Source organism: Panthera pardus, unplaced genomic scaffold, assembly GCF_024362965.1.
Source record: "Panthera pardus isolate Hobbes unplaced genomic scaffold, ASM2436296v1 HiC_scaffold_2, whole genome shotgun sequence".
NCBI classification, from domain to species: Eukaryota; Metazoa; Chordata; class Mammalia; order Carnivora; family Felidae; genus Panthera; species Panthera pardus.
In genome coordinates this window covers 27,956,779-27,978,115 of record NW_026526765.1, presented here as the reverse complement: position 1 = coordinate 27,978,115, position 21,337 = coordinate 27,956,779, and the positions used below count along the sequence as shown (strand labels likewise).

At 43.0% G+C, this 21,337-nt stretch overlaps 1 protein-coding gene across 1 annotated transcript in view; it reads left to right on the top strand.

Annotated features, from left to right (window-relative positions):
* The first annotated feature begins 2,139 nt into the window (after positions 1 to 2,139).
* PRLR (prolactin receptor) overlaps positions 2,140 to 21,337 on the top strand; it is a 157,748-nt gene continuing 138,550 nt past the window's right edge. The window contains exon 1 of the mRNA XM_019450661.2: positions 2,140 to 2,755. The gene's annotated coding sequence lies outside the window, so the exon portion shown is untranslated. The remainder of the gene's footprint in view (positions 2,756 to 21,337) is intronic.

Below are 21,337 nucleotides of genomic sequence, written 5' to 3'. Positions count from 1 at the left end.
AAGGAGGGATGCAGAAGGGTGAAGGCAGGCCAGGGACCAGCAGATAAGGAGAAGCGTGGTGGGAGCCTGGATGCAAACGGGGATTAGGCAGCCGTTTTTTACCCTGCCTGTGCATCTCTGGAAAAACAGAGAAATCAGGACCTAAACCTCTTGAAGTAGAAGCTCCTCAAGTGACACCAGACACAGTAGCTTTGAAACACTCATACAATTGTGGTGTGCAGCCAAGGTTGGGAACCACGACTGAAGGCATAGAAAGCATGAGTCAGGGAAGCTGAGAAGTGTAGTTCGTTCTTTCATAATGTCGGACAGATGCAGAAAGGAGTGACTTATAAATAAAAGTTATTAGAACTTGGTAAAGTACCAAAAGGGTTGCCAGCGTCAAGGGAGACCTGAGGATATTATGGGCTAGGATGAAGAAGCCTATGGAGCAGAAAAGATTAAATATTTGAGGAAGGTAGAAAAAAGGGGAAACGGAAAAATAAAAGAGTTTAATGATTCTAGACTTTCTTATTTGTCAGGCATTTTACATATGCTATCACCATTATTCCTTTTACTGGTGACTAATAACCACTATTATTATTATTTTCGAGGCATATATTACTGCATCCTATTTACGGGGAGGCAACCAAAGCTTAGGAAAGCCAAATCAATAGTAAGGACTCAAACCCACGCCAAAGGTATTCAGCAAAGGAGCAAGGTCTTGGAGGCAGTGGGCAGGGATGGGCTCCAGGACTCAGCTGGAAGAGTGGCTTGAAGGAAAGGAGGAATACATCCACTGAGACAGAGATGAGACAGAGACGAGCTAGAAGGGAGCAGGCCAAAAGGGACCAGAGCACGTTAGTGTGGAGAGGAGGACGCAATGGTGGTAAAACAATTGTGGTGCAGAAAGTAAAGAGATTGTGGCTCGCAGCCAACTTCCTTCATCATCTGAGTAAAGTAAATTCACTGACGGTGAATGCCAGTGGTTAGGGACATTGTGTGTTGCACAACCGAGCAGAAAGCCAGTCTTGCCCTTCTCTCCCAGTGGGCTGTGCATTAGTCACTCAACAAGCAATCTGTCACCTGCTGGAAGCCGTGAGCATGGGTGAGCTGAGCTGCCTGTCCCTGACTGGAAACCACAAGGAGGAAAAGCAAGGTCCCTTACCTTCTGAGAACTTACAGTCTGGAGTTACCCAGAGCGCTATTCTTTCACCAGCTATTAAAATGGTCTGACTAGAACAGCTCTAAGAAAACTAAGTGATCCTTTGCCTTGCAAAAGTTCTATAGAAATATTTTGTCATTGAAGATCCTATGTCACCCAGTGGTTTTAGAAATAAATAGGAGTTGCCTACTTTTATGGCCACCATGAGCGAACGTAAATGTACCTGGACGATCACAGAAAGCATGTGAAGGCTGTGCCTGAAAGGTGCATCTCCCCGTAGACTCCCACCAAAGACCAGATGGAGTCTGTGGCCATGTTATTGGAACGGGAAGCACCAGGTGATTGTACCTATGCAGGTGCATCTGGACTTCCAGTCCAAAAGAATCACCAAAGCATCCTGGGGTCTTCAACATCTTCCTGAGACCTGGCAAGTGGCTGCTGAAGAATATCATTTGCCAGTTATTCCAGAGTGGCAGGAAAAGTGGCACCGAAGGGGGAAAGCCCAGTGTTCCAATTAACTTTTATTTTTGAAACTCAATAGCCTTTGTTTAAAATATCTCTCTGGTACCCCTCTGGGTTATGAAACAATCAGCTGCAGGATTAATCAATGGCACCAAACAGACATTAGCAACTCACTAATTGAGAGATAACTATTTGATTCAGGCAGGTACTATTTATTTTGGCACTTTTTTGCAAGAGAAAAGGTGGCCTTCCTGCATGGTTTTGTTATTAGCAAATAAAAAGACCCTGTTAGAAAAAAATAAATCCTACATTTGTGGAAAACAACAAAAGAGTGGCCCTACCACCTTTTCTGCGGAAAATAAACACAGCACCCTGGAAGTTTCGGCTTCGGGGTATCAAAAAAGAAAGCAAAACCTGCCTTAGGTCACTGTTTATTTGCTTTTGTCCCTTTCACTCTGACCCCTCCTTCTTCTCACGGAAGGGGAGATTCAACTCCCTGGAGACCCCCCCCCCCCCTCGAATATCGTCAAGCTGCTGTTCCTCAGAAATAAAGAAATTTGACACGGAGACACTCCACATCTTGGCTGCCAGGAGAAATACCATCTTCGAGGTCATTCCATGTATTGAGACATTTGTTATTGTTTTGTCAGTGTATTTTCTGGTGCAGTCCCGCGGAAGATGTGGGGCCCATATCACGCAAGACTAAGGTGGGATCATCGGTTATTTCTTCTCCGCGTCTTTGCTGTCTTCCGGGGCCCCAACCCACCTCCCTCACCTTGTAAAACTGGCAGGCTCCGGACATTTTGCATGCTGAAGAAAATCACTGTTTTGCCTCCAGCAAGGAACAAGAATGTTGCAACACTGACTCCTCCTCTCATGAAGAAAGAGTGAACAAGTGCACCGAGTTGAGCTTCTCACAGAGCCACCGGGCTGGGGACGGAGGCGCCCAGGTTGGGCTCCTGAGACTCCAGTCTTCTGGACTTCCCCCAACCCCCGCTCCCGCCTCCGCCCCCTTCCCGTCTTACTCCCTCCTCACCCTCTGTCTGGATTCTACCGGCTGTTCGTGAAACAGCTTTGCACCCATTGGATCTCCACGTCCTTTTGCAGGAAGTGCTCACGGACTGTTACGGCAGACTTTGCTCCCAGGCAAAAGTGAGTAGACTGCGGCAGACGCGGGGGCTGCGGGTTCGAGGCCGGCGAGTTGGAAGGGTAGCGCGCGCGCGGCGCTCGGACTGCGGGTTCGAGACCCGCGTGCTGCACGGACTGCTGCCCGGAAAGCGCCAGAACCCAGCCGGAGGCGGCAGAGTTGCTGCCCAGCAGCGGCCGCAGGTGCGAAAGCCGGGGCTCTGAGCGCAGTCAGCATTGCTGGCCCCCTCGGAGAAGAACTAAAAGTGCCCCCTCACCTTACAACTGCACACATTCGGCTTCTTTGTAAGGCATCTTGGGATGCGCCCTGGAGAGTGAGTTTCGGCGTGACTCCGGGATTCTCACAATGTAAATTATTTGCATCAAACTGAAAAGAAAAAATAGCGGGAAGGGGCTCGGGCAGGAGAGGTGATGCCCGCGGGCTGGCGGGGCCCCGGGGCGGCGGAGCAGCCTCCCGGGCAGCGGGCGGGGAAAGTTCGGCGCGGCGCGCGCCGGCCAGAGAGGCGGGGCTCGCCGGCGAAGGCTGTGGGCGCCGAGGCAGGTGGGAGGCCTTCCAGCCGGGGAGGCGGCCGCGGGCCGGGCCCGCGGGCGGGCGCGTTCAGGTAACTGGGGGTCCGGGCGCGGTGCTGGGGAGCCGGCCAGCGGGGCGGGAGTGCCGGCTCTTGGAGCAGGAAAACATCCTCGTAGTGACCTCTACCTGCATCCTGGGGAAGCCGCCCACGGTGCCCTAATGACTAGCCATTTAGGGTTTCATATGATTGGGCTTGAAAACGTTGCAAATAGCATTCTTAATCTGGAGCGATTCGTTTGTTTTCATTCATCAAGTTCACTGGCAAAGATTGCCCCCAGTGTCATGCTCCGTGGTCAGTGGAGTGCGCCTCTGGCTGTGCAAACTTGGGCAAGGCACTAGTCCTCTCTGGGCCTCTGTTTTCTTTGCAACATTTAGGGAAATTAATCATTCCATATACATATCCCATTAAACGTTATATGTGTGTATACATGACATATTTTATATATAATCATATAGAATATGCTAATATTCTATATATATCATATAGATCTATATTCAATATATATATTCTATATGATATATATAGAATATTAGCATATTCTATATGATAATATTCTATATGATATATATTATATATTTTAATATATCATAACATATACAATTATATATCCTATAATATTTTATATATATAAATGGGGTAAATGTATTGAATAGTGTAAGGAAGAAGCAGATGAAATTTTTAATTTTAGTGATTCTTAAAAATTGGGAGTCATGGGTCCTTTGGAGAATTATCTATGAGTTCTCCCCCAAGGGAAAAAATGTTCTTATGTACTGTACATAAAGTTTTGCAAGCAATCCCTCAAGGTTTGTAACTCTCCTTGAAGATCCTGCCTGAACCCCAAGCAAACATTCCTTTCCTTCCTTTTGAGCACATTTTGTATCAAGACCACCCAGCTAAACCCTTGCTGGCAGCTGGGCTGGCTATGGAAGTAACAGCCTTCCTCTGGAGTCCGGAGTCAGCCTTGCTGCTGAAGGAGAAAGCGCTTCTGTCATAAGTAAGCTCCTGGGACACTGTTTCCCAAAGGCTTCACCAACCTCTGCTTCCTGGGGAGCCCTCCTCACAAACTCTTTTAATGACTTTCCTAAGGTGATGGTCCTCAGCCCTAGAGATTTCAGTCCTACAAACAGCACTTGAGAGCCACCTGTAAAAGGTCACCGTCTGTCTCAAAGATAGCTCTTCAGGTCACCTAGCTGGATGCCAGAAAGTGGAGCCAAAGCTTTGTTTTGAAGGAAACAAAGTGCTGTTTTCTCTCCAGTGCGTGGTAGGAGTAGTGACAGTGTTCTTTTGGACCTGTGGACCTTCTTTTAAAGTACTGGACACTCCTGTCTCGTGGGACCTGGGTCTTCCATTGGCAGTGCCAGCAAGGTACAGCAGAGGACACATGGAGCTTTGGAACCCCACAGACTGGGCTTCAAATCTGGGCTCCCACACTCCGACAAGTTACTGAACTACGCTAAGCCTCACTTTTCCTGTTTGTGAAATGGGGAGCAATACTGCCTTTCTTGCACGGTTGTTAGGAAAATGGAAACTGAAAAATGGAAATGCCTGGTTCATAGTCAGTAATAAGCTGCTGTTAGGAATATTAATGTGAGGTTATAAGTAAGTGTTAAATAGTTCCATGCTTTTTTAGAACAGCTTACTTTCTCTCCTACAGGGCTTATGTCAGCAAAAGAATGAGTAAAGTCACTTCTGGTCTAATTATTCTCAGGGATGAGTGGTGAGTCTAGAATACAGAGTTGGCTTTCCTGCTTCATCTTCGTCAAGCAGAGCACTCTGTGTTGCCCGCAAATAACATGTGTCCAGACTGGCATGGATCCTCGACCCTTCCTCTCAATTCTCTTTTGGCCCATAATCTTGAACGTGAAATGTCTAGCTCTCTGCTCTTAGTGACAAACACCTCAGCGTGGAGACTCGAGCGGCTTCATGGTTGCATCCATCTCCAGATACGCGAGAAACTGTCTCTGTAAAGAGAAATGTCTCCACTGTCATCGTTCACAGTGTGGCTCAGATAGCCAGCTCAACTTATTCTCTCTGGTGTCTCTCCGTATCTCTCTTTTCCTCTGTCTCTTAGTTACAGTTACCCCTCAGTTATAAGAAGCTGGATGACGTAGAAATGTGGGAAAGAAATGCCAGAATTTTAAAGGGCAGTTGGATCCCTTCCAAGTAGCCCTTCCAAAGATCCATCAGTATATTGTGGCAAGGCAGTCTTGCATGCAAAGGTGACAGTATTGATATCTACTGTCCCTTGAGCCATTAAGATGAACGAAGCGCTTTTCTACATCACCTCAGTTAATTCTCACAGCAACATTGCAAGGTATGCGTTATCATCTAAATCTTTACAAATACATCAAGGTTTATAAAAATTTACATTACTTGCCCAATCTGCAGAGCTGGTAAAAGGCAGAGCTGGGATCCAAGCCTGGGATCCCTGGACTTGGATCCCAGTTCTGCCTGACTTTGGCACTCACTCTCCCTGGCACCAGAAAGTTGCATCATGCCAACTGGGTCCCAACCCAGTTCTTTAGAACATTTAGGGCAGGAATAACCAAATCTTCTAGGTGATTGAAGTGGTGTGAACATATACTTTGCATGAGATACATATTAACAGGCAGCAACAATGAAATCGCCTGTGAAGAATAATTTTCCCAGCCCTTTCCAGATCCAGCTGTGACACTCCAGTTAGGCAATACTAAACCTCAGCAGGCGAGGCTGGCTCTGGGCCACCAACTTCCTGAGCGACTCTTTTAGCTTAAAAAGAGCCCTGGAATCTCCATTCTCTGCTACTTTAAAAAGGAACCTGGTCACCCTTTACGGTAACCTCCCTGTATTAAGCATTTATTCATTGAACAAATAACTTGCTGAGCTCTGAAAAAGACAGACAAGGTCCTGGCACTTGTGGAGCTTCTGTGCTAGAGACAGTGACAGATAAGAGGCAGGTGAGCAAATACATAAATAAGATGATTTCAGATATTAAGAAATGCTATGAAGAAGGTAAGGAGAGGCGGGGGCTAACAGGGCTTGGAGGCAACTTGAAATAGGGCAGCCAAGGTGATTTCCACAAAAAAGTCATTCTTGAACTTGTATAATAAGAGGGAGCCAGTCTGATGAAGGTCTGGGGAAAGGACTGCCTTAGCAGAAGAACCTCCAGGGAAAGATCTGGAAGTGGAATAAATGAAGCAGTAGAGGGGTGCCTGGGTGGTTGGGTCGATTAAGTGTCCGACTCTTGGTTTTGGCTCAAGTCATTATCTCTCGGTTTGTGGCAGCCCCGTGTTTAGCTCCGTGCTGACAGTGCAGAGCCTGCTTGAGTGTCTCTCTCTGTCCCTCCCTTGCTCGTGCTCTCTCTCTCTCTCTCTCTCTCAAAATAAATAAACATTAAAAAAATTAAGCAGTAGAGCCTCAAATATGAGATGTCCCCTTGGAAATCAATATGGATTTTATATAGGGGAAATTACTGATTGCTTATTATATTCTTCTAGGCTGTGCTGTGGACTTAATGCGTATATTATTTAACCTTCCCAACAGTCTGTCAAGTTAGTTATTGTTGTCTTGCTTTGATAGTGGAAGAAACCAAGATCCATAGAAGGCAGGCAGCTGGCGCAAAGTTACAAAGGTGATATTTTAAATCCCATGGTCTGTTTTGCTAGCACAGCGTGTAGCTTTTGAGATCATCTCTTCCAGAAGATAGCAAGGAGCTAACAGAAGGAAAGTATCAAAAGTATATTGGGCGGCTAAACGAAGATAGTGATTTCTGTCTGATGCCCTAAATTCCAGTTGGTGTGTCTAAAGTTGCACACCAGTGCAATTGTGTGATAACAGCAGCACTAGCCACATGTGACGATGAGGTACTGAAAATGTGATTAGTCCAAACTGAGATGGCAGTCTGCTTGACTGAGATGTAAAATACACCCTAGATTTCTTTAAGTTTATTTTTATTTCTTGAGAGAGAGAGAGAGAGAGAGAGAGAAAGTGAGCAGGGGAGGGGCAGAGAGAGAGGGAGACAGAAGCCCAAGCAGGCTCCGTGCTATCAGTGCAGAGCCTGATGCAGGGCTTGAATTCACAAACCATGAGATCATGACCTGAACTGAAATCGAGAGTCAGGGTTTAACTGACTGAGCCATCTAAGAGCCCCTACACCCTAGATTTCAAAGACCTAATACAAAAAAAAAACCTTATTGATTTTTATATTGATTATGTGTTAGAATGGTAAGATTTTGGATGCATTGGTTTAGATGAACTATATTACTAAAATTAATTTCATCTGTTTCCTTTCAATTTTTTTTATATTTGCATTTAATAGTACTGTTATAGACTAATAAGTTGACAAATACACGATAGGAAACTTTTCTCCCTTCTTCCTAACGTAATTTTTTCTCTAGTCTTGACCCAGACTTCTTCTGTCTTTCCCATCAGGTAAATCTCAAGAAGCTTTCAAATATCCTATGACCAAAGGGTCGTTTTGAATATAGCTTTAGATTTACCTTAAAATCACTTCCAAAGACAATGTCTTTGTCATTCTGGAACCTGGTAAAATCAGATTAGGAGACAGCCAGCCTTCATGTTTGTGTGCAAAGTCCATCACATAAGTCATGTCACTGGGGTAATGAGTATCTCTCCCTCTCTGTCCTTTTGCTTTAAAACAGCCTGAACAATACATAGTCCCAGTTTCCAGAAGGACTTCCCCAAAAATATCACAGTCCATTTTGGTTTCTTTTGTCCATTAGCTAAAATGACCCTTGAATATCATGTCAGCAAAGTAGAGATATGATTTGTTCCTGCCATTCCATGTATTCCAGAGGGAAAGCAGTCAGATTGTGAAGTTGTTAGAGGAAGCCTCTGGCCTGGGATGTCAGAGGCCTGGATCCTATTTTTGTCTACTGGTTTGTGCGTTGCCCTCACCCTGCTTCCCCCAGCAATCCTGTAGGAAGTCCAGAGTTCATGAGATAATGTCACATAAAGTGCTCACGAAGAAACAAATGGACCATGGTTATCACTGAGGACCTGAGGACTGTAGACATTCATCTGTGGGGAAGAATTTGCTTTCCGTAGATTGAGCAAAGCACTATATGGAATGTTCTTTCAGGTATATGGTTAACATCTGTTCATTTTCACTTAAAACCTAAATCTGAGGGGGAAATGACAGAAGCTGAGCATACTCGGATTTTAGTGTATCTACATCAACAGCGACACATATTTTTCAGCATCTTCTAAGCCAAGAAGCCTGTATCAGAGTCCATAGGGAAAATAACAGAACAAAACAGGTCTTTGCTCTGGAGGAACATGTTAACTTGTGGAGAATATGGGCATAAACAGGAGACACCAGGATCAATGTCAGATAACATTCTCCAAGTGTTATAGGAATGAAACAGAGTTTGGAGATTCCAGAGGGCAGTGTGCCCGAGAAAGACGAGGTAAGAGATGGGCATTGAAGGACATAAAACTAGGCTAAAGACAGATGGAATGGGGACTGGGTATCAGTATAACTTTTTTTTTTAACTCCTCAGAATATTGTGGTTTAAAAAGCTTATTTATTTTGAGAGAGAGAAAAAGTGTGTGTGAGCAGGGAAAGGGCAAAGAGAGAGAGAGAGAGAGAGAGAGAGAGAGAGAGGGAGAAGGCCCAAGCAGGCTCCACACTATGAGCACAGAGCCAGACTTGGGGCTCAAACTCATAAGCTGTGAGATCATGACCTGAGCGGAAATCAAGAGTCAGATGCTTAACCCACTGAGCGACTCCGGTGCCCCTCCCCAGAATATTCTAAAGTGAATATTCTGACGTAGAGTTGAAAACCACTGAGCAAAAGACACAAGGTTTTTATATCATGATCATGGGAAATAAAATTTAAAGGGTAATATTTTAAAGGAGATTAAATGGACAATCAGCATGTGTGGTCTTTCCGGAAATTTTATATACGCGTATATCTATCTCTGTGTGGTCTTTGGGATTCACAGATAATTGGTGTTCACAGTGATCCTCCCCACTTGGGGGTGGCTAAAAGCTGTCACCAGCTGCCCATTCCCTTACTCTGTGTGTTTTTGCAGTGCCCCGTAGTTAATCCTGGCTAAGCGTCGGGCAGCTGGTATCCACAGTTTATTGTACCCACCAGACTTTGCATAAACGTTGCAAAGGGCTTTAGTATCATGCCCATTAGTGCCCCATAGTAGTTATTTTACAGTAACCGGTAATCGTCCCTCACCTCTCCAACTTTACAGATTGGGAAATAGAATTTAATTCCTTGCCTTGGGCCTTGAGGCTAACTGGCAACAGTGGTGAAATTAGAATTCTCAGCCACTGAATTCCCCGGATCTGCTTCGGCTCCCAGAGTGAGTCTGTGCAGTCTCCAGCTGGTGTTAGAATACTCTGTCCTGGCAATGTTATTTCTTCAATGAATGAATCAGTGTTACAGATCAGTAGGTGAAAGATGACAAGTCGGCCCGAGCTGCAGTGCTGTGACGAGCGGCAGCAGGCATAGGCGGCCACAGCAGTCGCTCCAGGTCGGCCACCACCGACTTGGAGTTTCTATTCCCCTGCAGCTGTTGCCATGCGTGTTACAGCTCCTCCGTTCCCACCTCTGGGAAGGGAAGACTCCTTAAGCCCCAGGGCTCTTGGGCTATTCCAACTCCTCTCCTCTGAAACTCCTGTTTTCTGAAAGGACATTGATTTTTATTTTGTTACACACCTGAAAAAAAGAGAAGAAAACACAGCAATTTTTACAGCTCCGTTTTTAAAGAAGTCTTTGTATGTTTTGGGAACTTTGGGTTTACTGCCAGTAGTGAGGCCGCGAGGTCTTTATGAAAGGTAATGGGGAGAAGCTGGAGCCTTGACATTAGAGCCTCTTCAGAACAAGAAGATGGGTTAGTTTTGCCCCATCCCCAAATGATTGTTTTCTTTTTCTCTGTCTCCAAATCCATTACTGACTGGAAAACAATTTCCAATGTCTTCAGGTACAGCAAAAATCAAGCCTCTGAAACAGGAGTCCTCACCACCGATTGCTCATGGTAGTCATCTTGGGAGCTTTAAAAAATACAGATGCCCAGGCCCCACCCACAGAACCGTTGAATCAAGGCTCTGGGGATGGAACTGGGCATCCGTATTTATTTACAGTTGTCCAGGTGATTATAATGTGCATCAGTAAGAGCAGATCTTACTGCTCAGCTAAGATCCAAATCTTAATTACTTATTTATATTTCTTTTTTTTGTCTTGTTTTAGGTCACATGACCCCAGAGAACCATCCAAACCATATTTGTGTTGTCATTCTACTCTTTGGGAAACATGGCTTCTAGAATAATATATAATAATAACAATAGTAATAACAATAGTAATAACAATAGTAATAACCGGGGCACCTGGGCGGCTCAGTCGGTTAAGTGACCGACATCAGCTCAGATCATGATCTCATGGTTCGTGGGCTTGAGCCCCGCGTCAGGGCTCTGTGCTGACAGCTCAGGGCCTGGCTCCCGCTTCAAATTCTGTGTCTCCCTCTTTCTCTCTGCCTCTCCCCCACTCATGCTCTGTCTCTCTCTCTGTCTCTCAAAAATAAATAATCATTAAAAAAATGAGAAAAAAAAAAGTATTCTACTTATCTAACTCCAAACTCAGAATGGCCCTGCATAGCCTCATGACTAAGATTTCTGTAAGTGCAATTTGGAAATAAGATTGCCAAAAGCTTGATAATTATGAGATTGGAAGATAAAGGTTAAGGTTTTCTGCTGCCCATGTATTAAATTTCCCAATTGCTATGTTGATCTTTAGCAACACTTGCTTTCCTCTCTTAGCCATTTTAAAGCCAATTAACCCCATTCCTGTTCACACCCTTATTAAAAATATAATTACAGCAGTATTCTCCATGGACTGTCATTGCATACATAGACTTTACCATGTGAATTGGCCAAGAACTAACTAGGTTGTGTAAAACGCTCTCAGCCCCGAGAGATCATTTGGGATGCAGAGGCTACCAGCCCCAGAGTAGGCTAGGTGAGTCATAAATTTTAGTTTGCAAAGAGACAATTACAAGTCACCCAAATGTAGAAGAAAAAACACAGGGTACACAAAATGGTTGTAGAATCAATCTTAGAATATTTTCTCCAGGGTCGAGTTAAGTCTGTGGCTCCAGCCATTCCCGGAAGGTTATATTAATGCCAAAAAGCAACCAGTGTTTTGTACTAGATTTGGAGGGCAGGGGAGAAAGGAAATGATGCATCATTGTACTTATCTGGAGTGTTAAGGTTGCAGCATCAGAGGAGAAGAAATTGTGAAGGAGGTTGCAGAGAGAAGGGTCGGCAAAGACCCACTGGTAGCCAAGCATCATGGACACTGGTAATTTTTTATTCGCTCAACTTTTATGGAGGGCCCGCTGTAGCCCAAGGCTGTTATATGACCTGGAGAGAGAGCGATGAAGTTCCTGTCCTCATGGAATTTACAGTCCAGTGAGAGGAAACAGATATCCACATGAAGACACCAGTAAATAAAATCCAGTAAGTTGGTTGGTGCTTTGGGGACAAATAAAGTGAGGAGGGAGTAGAGTCTGATGAAGCTGCTTTAAATAGGATTATGGGAGTTGTTCTCTCTGAAGTGTTGGCATTGGAGCTAATACATCAGTGTTAAAGCAACACAAAGATCGGGAGGAAAGAAGGCCAGGTAGAGGGAACAGCAAGAGTAGCAGCCCTGAGGTTGGGAAAGATTTGACACTTTCGGGAAACAGAAAGGAGACCAGTATGGCTGGATCACAGTGACAAAGAGATAGAGCATCGGGCAGGAAAACAGCCCCGAGGGCCGGAGGTCATGGGATGGAGTTAGGATTTTGGTGCTTTAAGGAAACCATTGGGAGGTTTTAAGCAGGGGAGTAATGTGTTCTACATGGCACTTTAGAGATCTCTCAGGCTTCTGTGTGGAGAATGGAGTGTAGACTGGAAGCAGAGGGAGGACATGGCAGGTACAGGAGGAGGTGACAATGGATCAGCCAAGATGGGAGCAGTAGAAGGAGGATTGGGTTCAGGAGCAAGTTTGGAGGTAGGGCCAGATGGCGGACCTCGTATTGTCTGACATCATTTTTCCTGCCCTCTCCTGACTCAGGCCACTGGTTTTGAACCGAAATGGAATAATATCTAATGCTATTTGGAAACGTTAGGGATTTTGACCTCAGCTTATTTAAGCAGAAAAAAATCAAATTCCTGTCCAAGGAGAAACTTGTTTGTTGCTTTTTACCACATAACCATAAAAATTTCATCTTATCTCATAAGAGTGTTTTGATGGATTCTGTTGTTGTTGATTACTGTGCTTTCCATAAGGGCTGGAAATACCACATTCACATTGCTAAAGTTTATCTTTTTCTGAGTGTTTTGACACTCTGGCTGCATTTACCGAATCCTTCCTGCCATCAGGCATTTATACAGGGCTTTTTGCAGTTGGTCAGTTTCTCCATGTAAATGCTGACATCATAATAGCAAGCATTTAGCAAGCACTTACTACGTCCAAGGCATTGTTTCAAGAATTTCACATTTATCCCTCCCAGCCATCCTTTGATTAAGTGCCCTTATGATTATCATTTTATAAATGAAGAAACTGAGGCAGAAATAAAGAGGTTAAGTCATGTGTCCAAAAAAGTTGCAAAGCCAGGGTCTGCACTGAGGCTGGCTGCAGAGCACCAGGTTCTCAGTCACTAAGCTGTGCCGCTTTCCTCCTGTCTCCTTTTCTCTAATTCCTGTATAACTGAAGCTGCTACCTTCAGAGTCAGACTTGTTTCTCCTGCATAAACCCCACAGTACCACTAAGAGGCGCTTCAACAGGGCAGGGCTCTCATGAACAGTACTGGAGAGGAAATGCCATAATTCAGAGGCTGGATGATTCAGTCCCTCTCCAGAAGGACCTCCCTCTAAACCACCTGCCATCTGACAAGGTGGGAGGGGAACCACGCACCCTCCCGGAGAGCTGGCTGAAAAGAGTTGGCAACACCAGAGGACTCTATGAAATGCCCCCTCTTCTCCTCACCTCCTCTCCTGCCCACTGCTCAGAGTTCCTGTGTTGTGCCCACCTGTCTGTCTCTTCTCAAAAGACAGAAGAAATCAAAGTTTCTCAATATGCTGTGCGACAAATTCTGGTTCCTCTCCAGGGTCATCTGAAGCTGGTCTTTAGAAACTAACGACAACAAAAGGATCATTAATTCATTTGTTACCACATTTTTGCTTTAGAGATGCTGTAGATTCTCTCCAGAGTTTCATTATTATATGTGAAATAATCCTGGGGAACATAGTAGTCCATACTGTTTTCTCTACCTTCCACTGCATATCTGCTTCCAGAAAATTCTCTCAAGTTAGTTTTCCAATAATTAGGGTGAGTGTAACACACCTTCTTCCTTTCCTAATGATAGTATCAGCAATGAATTTAACAGAATTGAGGTTTATACAAAGAAATGCATTAAAATTTATTTAATTCCATTAAATTCTTTAGCGATGATTGTGGAGGCAATAACTGTGATAACGTATCTTCTTTGCTATAAGTTTTAACTTACTAAATATTTCAGTTAAATAGTTAAATAGAATTGCCATAGGGTAATTTTCTATAGAAATTGACATGCATTCATTGGAAGTGTTGAATTTATCTAAGCAAATCATCAATCTGTTCGTTTAACTCTTTGGTTTTCAATAAAACTATTATTTTCAAGTGTTATACAGTATATGTTCAGATATTTCTTACGGTTGTATTAACTTCCAAATTCAAAACTATAAAGGAAAAAGAGAACTATAGTTATAGTTGCGTTAGACTCTTGTCCTATTTAAGTTAGGAAGTTTGCAGTGGAACATCAGTTAATTAAAGAAAGTTTGAAAAACATTTGAAGTCTTTGAATATCCTCCAAATAGCTCAGGACCCTAGAAATAGCTTAACTTGAAAAAACTCGTCTTTGAACCAATAAGGTAATTTCCTCCTTTTTTGGACAGTTTTGATGAAACACTCAGCAAAAAGTGACAGTGAATATTTACCAGATGTGGATGTCTCCTGAAACCAAGTCATTCAAATATCAGAGCAGTGTGATGGCAGCTGTTCGATCATCAGGGTGACTCTGCCACGTTAGTCAGGGTTTGACTAGAAGAGTTTTATGTTTCTTTTAGCAAAGTTTTCTGATTTTACTTTTCAAAGGACATCACTGAAACCATAACACTGTTCAGATCTGTGACTTTTAAAATTGTATTTGTTTCTGTGCGCAGTTTAAAATTCAAGGTACAAAAGACTGTTCGTTGAAAACTACTTCTCCTCTCTCCTATCTCACAGCCACCCATTGCCCTCATTGGCAATCGCTCTTTCTAGATAATTGTCAAAAATGGGCCAGGCCTGCATGAGAATGCACTATGAATATGAATGTGGGCTAGGCGTCCTTTCTTTTAGTTATTTCATAGCTGTGATGCTGTGACTCTGTGAAGCTAGAGCCCACATTCGGTTGCTGACTTCCCAGTCCTACTAGCACTGATTCTGTATGGGTACTGGAGCTTCCTGTCTAAACTCAAGTATATTATTCAGTGTGGCTAGTGGAGAATGAACAGCAGTATTTTGGAAGAAGGGTTCGGGTGACAAGTATGGAGGAGGAAATGCAATTACATGAGAGGCCCATGTATGGGTATTGGTAGGCATGCATTTTCAATGGCAATTTCATAAATCATCCAGATGGAGCCGTTAAGTGTCAGGGTGAGAGTCACCCCTCTGTGCCTTATTTTCACATCTCTACAGTCAGAACACCAAAACATACATTCAGCAGCTGCTGGGAGAATAAGACAAGATAAGTGTATGTATAACACTTGGGGCCAAGGAAGTACTCCGTTCATGGGAGTCGTTAGGAAAGAATTCATGACTTAGTGGGGAGACCGACAAGTGTACAGTCAGTGAGGCAAAATTCCACGGACATGGACTCGGTGTTGAGTCTGAGCTTAGCATGACTTAATGAGCCTGTAAGGCCCTCAGGAACCCTTATATGTGCCATTGGGTCCAGCCATTTCCCTTCCTTCTTGCACTTCACCAGCAGACCAATATGCTGCTTCTAGCAAATTCTAAAAGAATTTGTCTTCTCCGAATACAAAAGCAGTATATTCCTTCTTTCTACTGGATCTGCTTCAAAGTTGTGCCACGAGGAAGGATCCATGGAAAGTTTGCTAAACTTCACTTGAGCCTCAGTCTCCTTATTTCCAAAAATGGAGATGATAATGCCTACATTCCAGGACTACTTCGAGGGTGGAGTACAATAATGGATGCAAAACACCTCATCTATGCTTGGCCCTCAAAATGAGCTTGTGCCCTTCTCCCATGACCGCATATATTCGGATGGGTAGAGCGTATGTCACACAGGGAAGAAAGGCTCGGGAATTGTAATAATTTGTTGATTTGGTGCCTTGTACCCCCAGCCACAAACGGTGTACTTTCAGGGCCATTCTCCTAGCCAGATGCCTAACTGGAGAACATGAGCCTTCGGAACCCAAATCTGATAAGTACGCGGGAAGACTCCTCAAGAGAGGGGAAGCTAAGAGATAAGCTAAATATACCTTCTCCAGTTGTCCTACATTTGATGCCAGCAGGCAAATCAGAGCCCGTTGGGCGACGTGCAATTCTGAGAAGCGAGGAAAGTGAAGAAGCACTTGTTCTTCCTCTGGGAAAGCCAAGGCAAGTGGAAAAGCTCCGAAATCTATTGTCCTGTTGCAAGCACAACGAGGAAAGCTGGAGATGCGCTGCCAAAATCACGTGGCTGGTGAAAACACGGCTTCCTGCTCGTGGTAGAGAGCCTGGCTGACGACTCTCAGACTGGACAAAGGCCTCAATGGCCAGGGGCCACTCTGCAGGAACCGGGCCCCAGGCACCTCGGATTGAAAACCAACCTAACAAAGCATGTCTGTTTCCACTTGTGAGAGATGAAATGATACGGGTTTTGTGGAAAGTCAGATGCTTACAAAAGCAAAATGCCTGCCTTCCTCCGGCCAGCCACATGGAACAGCCACATGGAAGGGGCCTCAGACTCACTGGCTGTGTGCCACTGGCTCTGGGGACTGCTCTAGAAGGAACAATGAGGTTTAGAGGCTTGTTGTTATTCACTGTCTAATTCTTACTCTTTCCATTGATTTCAAATTCCTTCAACGTAATTGTAACTTGTGGTATAAAAAGGAAACTTCCACTTGTGAACAAAGTCTCTAGTAAGAGTCCAATAACAAAAATCTACAGAAGACCAAAATAGTCTTTTGTAGTTACCAGCAGTGACCAGGGCTCCACATAGCCTGTGTTGTGTTGTTAAGGTAAGAATCGATCATGTCCGGGGAATACTGTGAAATGTAACGCATGATCAAAGTGTAGTAGCTTAAAAGGTGGTGGATTTCTTGTAAAATTGAAATCACATGTGGCAGCTTAGGGAGATCTTCAACTGGAACATAAGCGGTGCTTATGGATTCTCACCAAAGTTCTCAGGAAATGGAGTAAGAACTTGGCAAATACATGTCAGATGTAAAACCACTTCCCACAGTGGTATTTCATGGAGAAATGGGTGGCTCAGTCAGTTAAGTGTCTGACTCTTGATTTTGGCTCAGGTCATGATCCCAGGGTCATGGGATTGACCCCCACAATGAATGTGGAGCATGCTTAAGAGTCTCTCTCTCTCTCTCTCTCTGTCTCTCTCTCTGTCTCTTTCTCTTTCTCTTCACTTTCTCTCTCTCTCTCTCTCTCTCTCTCTCTCTTTCTCTTTCTCTTTCTCTTTCTCTTTCTCTTTCTTTCTCTTTCTTTCCCTTTCTTTCTCTGTCCCTCTCCCCCTCTTCTTCCACTCTAAAATAAAAATAAAAGTAAATAAATAAATAAACCAAAGTGGATATTGACTGGGACCTTTTCACTGATACTCTTTTGGGAGCAATGAATTTCAAACAGGACATGATTATCATACAACGTGATAGGTAGCTCTGATTATCCAAGCAGCTAGGGCATTGTTCAGTGGCAAAGCATTAAGCTTCTCCGGGAATCTCTTCTGTGTAGGTAGACGGCTGCTATGGAGACTGCCTTTTTGTGGGTGAATTTGCCCAGCAGATGGCAAACATTCAGTGGGAGAGGAAGGATGGTACCCGTTATTGCTGACGATGGTTGAAAATGAAATTACTTTAATGAATGTCGTACTTGGACTTGGTGACTCAGTCAGAGCCCTGTACACGAAGAGCTCACTCCTGATGTCTCAAAGTTGAGATCTTGATCATAAACTGCCTTTTTCCCCTCGGTTTTGACAGAAAATTTAAATTCTCTAAGGGATGTTTTAAAATGTTTTGAATGTATGAATGTTTTAAATGTTTTAAAAATATGAAAGGATCTTAATAGTGCCAACCCCAAGAGCGATTCCCAGCCTTCTAGCTGATACCAATTTGTCATGTGTGAACTACATTCAACTACAAATTCCACCTTTAATTAACAATGGTCTCTATATTCTGGGTGATACTGTCACAAGAGGGATCGAGGCAGTTGCCCACAAGTGAAAATTTGTCCCAGAATATATGTTTTGTTATGCAAAGTGGGAACAAAAATACCCAACGATGCACAGTTTTTCTAAGTTGTTCTCTTATATAACCACTTAGGCAACATAACTGTTGTGATTACCAAAGTCGTGTCATAATACATGTATACAAATTGATTTCATATCAGCGAACTTCACTGGGGAAAAAAAAGAAATCACTATTTCTGAAGACTATGACTTTGGTTTTTTTGTGGAAATATTCACTGCTAATATATTTGGTGTACAGGAAAGTGCAGTATTTTGATCTGAAAATCTGAAGCTGTGGTCTCAGTTCCAGCTGACCTTGTGACATCATTTCATATTTCTGAGTTTCATTTCCCAACAATTCCATGATTCTTTATAGATGGGGAGCTCAAAAATGGAAAGCATCAACAGCTAAATGCAGTCAGAAGCCTATTTTCTCCTCATCTTCCTAACGTTCAGGGAGCATCCTTAACTTGACTAACAAACCTCCAAAGGTACGATGGTCAAATGATGGGTAAATACACATTTTTTTAAGCCTTTTCACATGATTATCAGGAATTGCTGCCCTAGCCAAAATCCTGCACCAGCCAAGGAGTGTTCATGTAGAAGAACTTATTTTATCCTGCTTCATGTGGACCTCAAATATGAATAATGTTCGCATGTTCCTAATATATCTTAGACTGGAATCAGCAAACTTCTTTTGTCAAGAGCCAGATAGTAAAATATTTTAGGACTTGTGAGCCACACAGCCATTGTCACATTTACTCAACTCTGCCCTTGTCAGACAAAAACAGACCCATGGCGAATGCATAAATGAAGGAGTGCGGCTGTGTTCCAACAAAACTTCAATATCAAAAATAGCCAATGGGTCAGATTTGGCCCCTGGCCTATATTTTGCTGACCCCTGTTTTGGACCTTCTTAATACTGCAGTGTCCATCTGTTGTCATAACACAGATTCAATTTACACTAAATTCTGTTCAACTTATTAATATTTTAGTTAATGTCATATAATACATTATGAATCCGTTCTCATACCATCCATGAATTTATCTGAATTTTTGTTTGATCTACTAAAATTTATACTATATTACATCATGAATCTGTTGTCATATCCTATGAGAATTTTAAAAATCTTTGTTTATCCCATCAATATTTGGAGTCCATAACAAACACACCTTGAGGTAACAAGTATCTTAAGTTATCAAGTGGATGATGTAGTAAATCCTCTCCCCCTTCCTTAACTCTTTCTGATGCAAAGGGATTTTACATAATTACAGTATTGGGAATAAGTTTATTTATCCTATTCCTATCTTTCTTGGTATTAACCATATCCTGTGACAGCTTTTATCTTTGCAGACAGAATAGCTCTAATCTTCACGATTTGTGCTTAAATAACCCCGTCTCCCCCATCTCCTAGATCATTATATGCCTCCATCACTGAGTCTCTGTGGGCTCTCTGGGTCCTTGAAGTATAGGGACTAGACAGGGACAGAGTGTTCCAGGCTGGTCACATCATCTCTTCCTAATGCTGCCCCGTTGTACCTTTTGACTGCAGCAAGCAATAAACAAAGTAAAAATGTGAAAGTGGGGAAGAAATTGAGAAAGCCCAGAAGATTTTTGGAAGAGCAAAATGGACCACATGAAAAGGAAACATTGACTCTTGCGAAACGTTCTGAACTGGCAACTAATGCATTGTGTAATTTCTTTAAATCTTAGTTGTAACCACAATTAAGCTTTCTGGAGTGTTGAAAAATGAGAACAAAACTAATATCCTGGTTTGCCTAAGAATGATCCTGTAGTAATGTAGAGTGAAGAGCTCTGGTAAGAGTTTGTCTGTGATGGATACCAACCATGCAGAATTTACACAAGCCACACTTCTGTGAGATGAGAAAATTTGGGACATTAATTTAGCACACGGGGCTAAATAGCTGTGAAGTGAGCTCTGCTGCCCAGACAAGACCACACTCCTAATCTGGGAAAATCTACCTTTGTGTTGAATTATCTCCTCTGCCTTCCTGAGCCAGTGGGAAATGTTAACCTGAATTTAGTGAGATCAGTTATAGAGGGACTGTGTTGGCATTAAAAGTCCTGTGCAAAAGGACTTTATATACATTTTCAAAACCTTTTTAAAATGTAATGTTATATGATGATCAATTATATGTATTCAAATTACAATTTATCACAGGGTGCTTTGGTGGCTTAGTTGTTTAAGCATTCTACGCTTGATCTCGTCTTGGGTCATGATCTCCTGGTTCTGTTTGTGGGATTGAGTCCCGTGTTGGGCTCTACACTGACAGCTTGGAGCCTGCTTGCTATTCTCTCTCTCCCTCTTTCTCTGCCCCTCTCCTGCTCACACTCATGCTCTCTCTCTCTCTATCCCACTCTCTCTCAAAACAAATAAATAAAACTTTTAAAAAATGTATCATAGTCATCATTAGAAGTAATCCTGCAAAATTTATGAAACTAACATATCAAACCACTTAGACACTATGCTAAGTGCCCGGGAAATAATAGTGACCAGAATAGTCTCTTCCCATGTAGAGCTCATAGTATAATGAGGAAATAGATGTCAATCGAATTCATGTATGTTTGTAAGTATGGTAAGGACAACAGAGGAGAGGCATGTTATTTACTAAGGAAGTAACCCTGAGAAAGTGCTGGTTGACCTTAGACCAAAATGGGAAGGAAGAGTTAATTCAGCAAAAGGAACAGCACGTCAAAAGGCACCGAGGCAGGAGAGAGCGTGCCAGATGTGTGGGAATAGAAAAAAACTCAGAGTAACAAAATATAAGAAAAAGCTGGAGAATGAGAGAGAGAGGCCAGGCCACACAGGATCTTAAGGAGCAATAGGAAGCCTTTAAGGTGTTTGAAGAAGAGGGATAGCATGATCCTGCTGGTATTTTTAAAAAGGAAATAAACCATTCAACTAGGGAAAAAATAGTTTAAGATTAATTTTTAATCTTTTTAAAAAATTAAAACCATCTAGAAAGAAAATTACTCAGGCTACTGTATGGAGAATATTGTGGAAAACAAGAGCCAATGCCTATGCATTGCTTAGAGGTTAAGACACTTGGCAAGAAAGATGAATAGCAACAGTAACTTGCCTCATATGATTTTTAAATTCTAGCCTGGAAGGTGGCCCAAGCCTTTGTACCATCAAACAGTTAAGATGGTCCTTCAGGAAATGTTTGGAAATGAATGTTTTACCACACAGTTTGACATCCATGAGTTTTAGTACTTTGGGATCTCAGGCACGTACTTCAGAGGATGAAAAAAGAGATTTAATTAGCTTCTGTTTACGAACTCACCAGCCATGACTTTCCTTACTGTCCATGTGGTATTTCCGTCTCTAGGAATTACTTCCAGCAATAAGCCAACTAGTTGGTGTATCCTCCAAATCTGGTCAATTCTGAACTTTGGGTCTTAAGTACCTTATTGGTCTTTGACGATTTTTTTTATTTGCCTACCTCTTGACTTATTTTGCCCCAGAAGAAGAAACTTTTCCTTTTTTTTTTTAAGTTTATCTATTTTTGAGAGAGA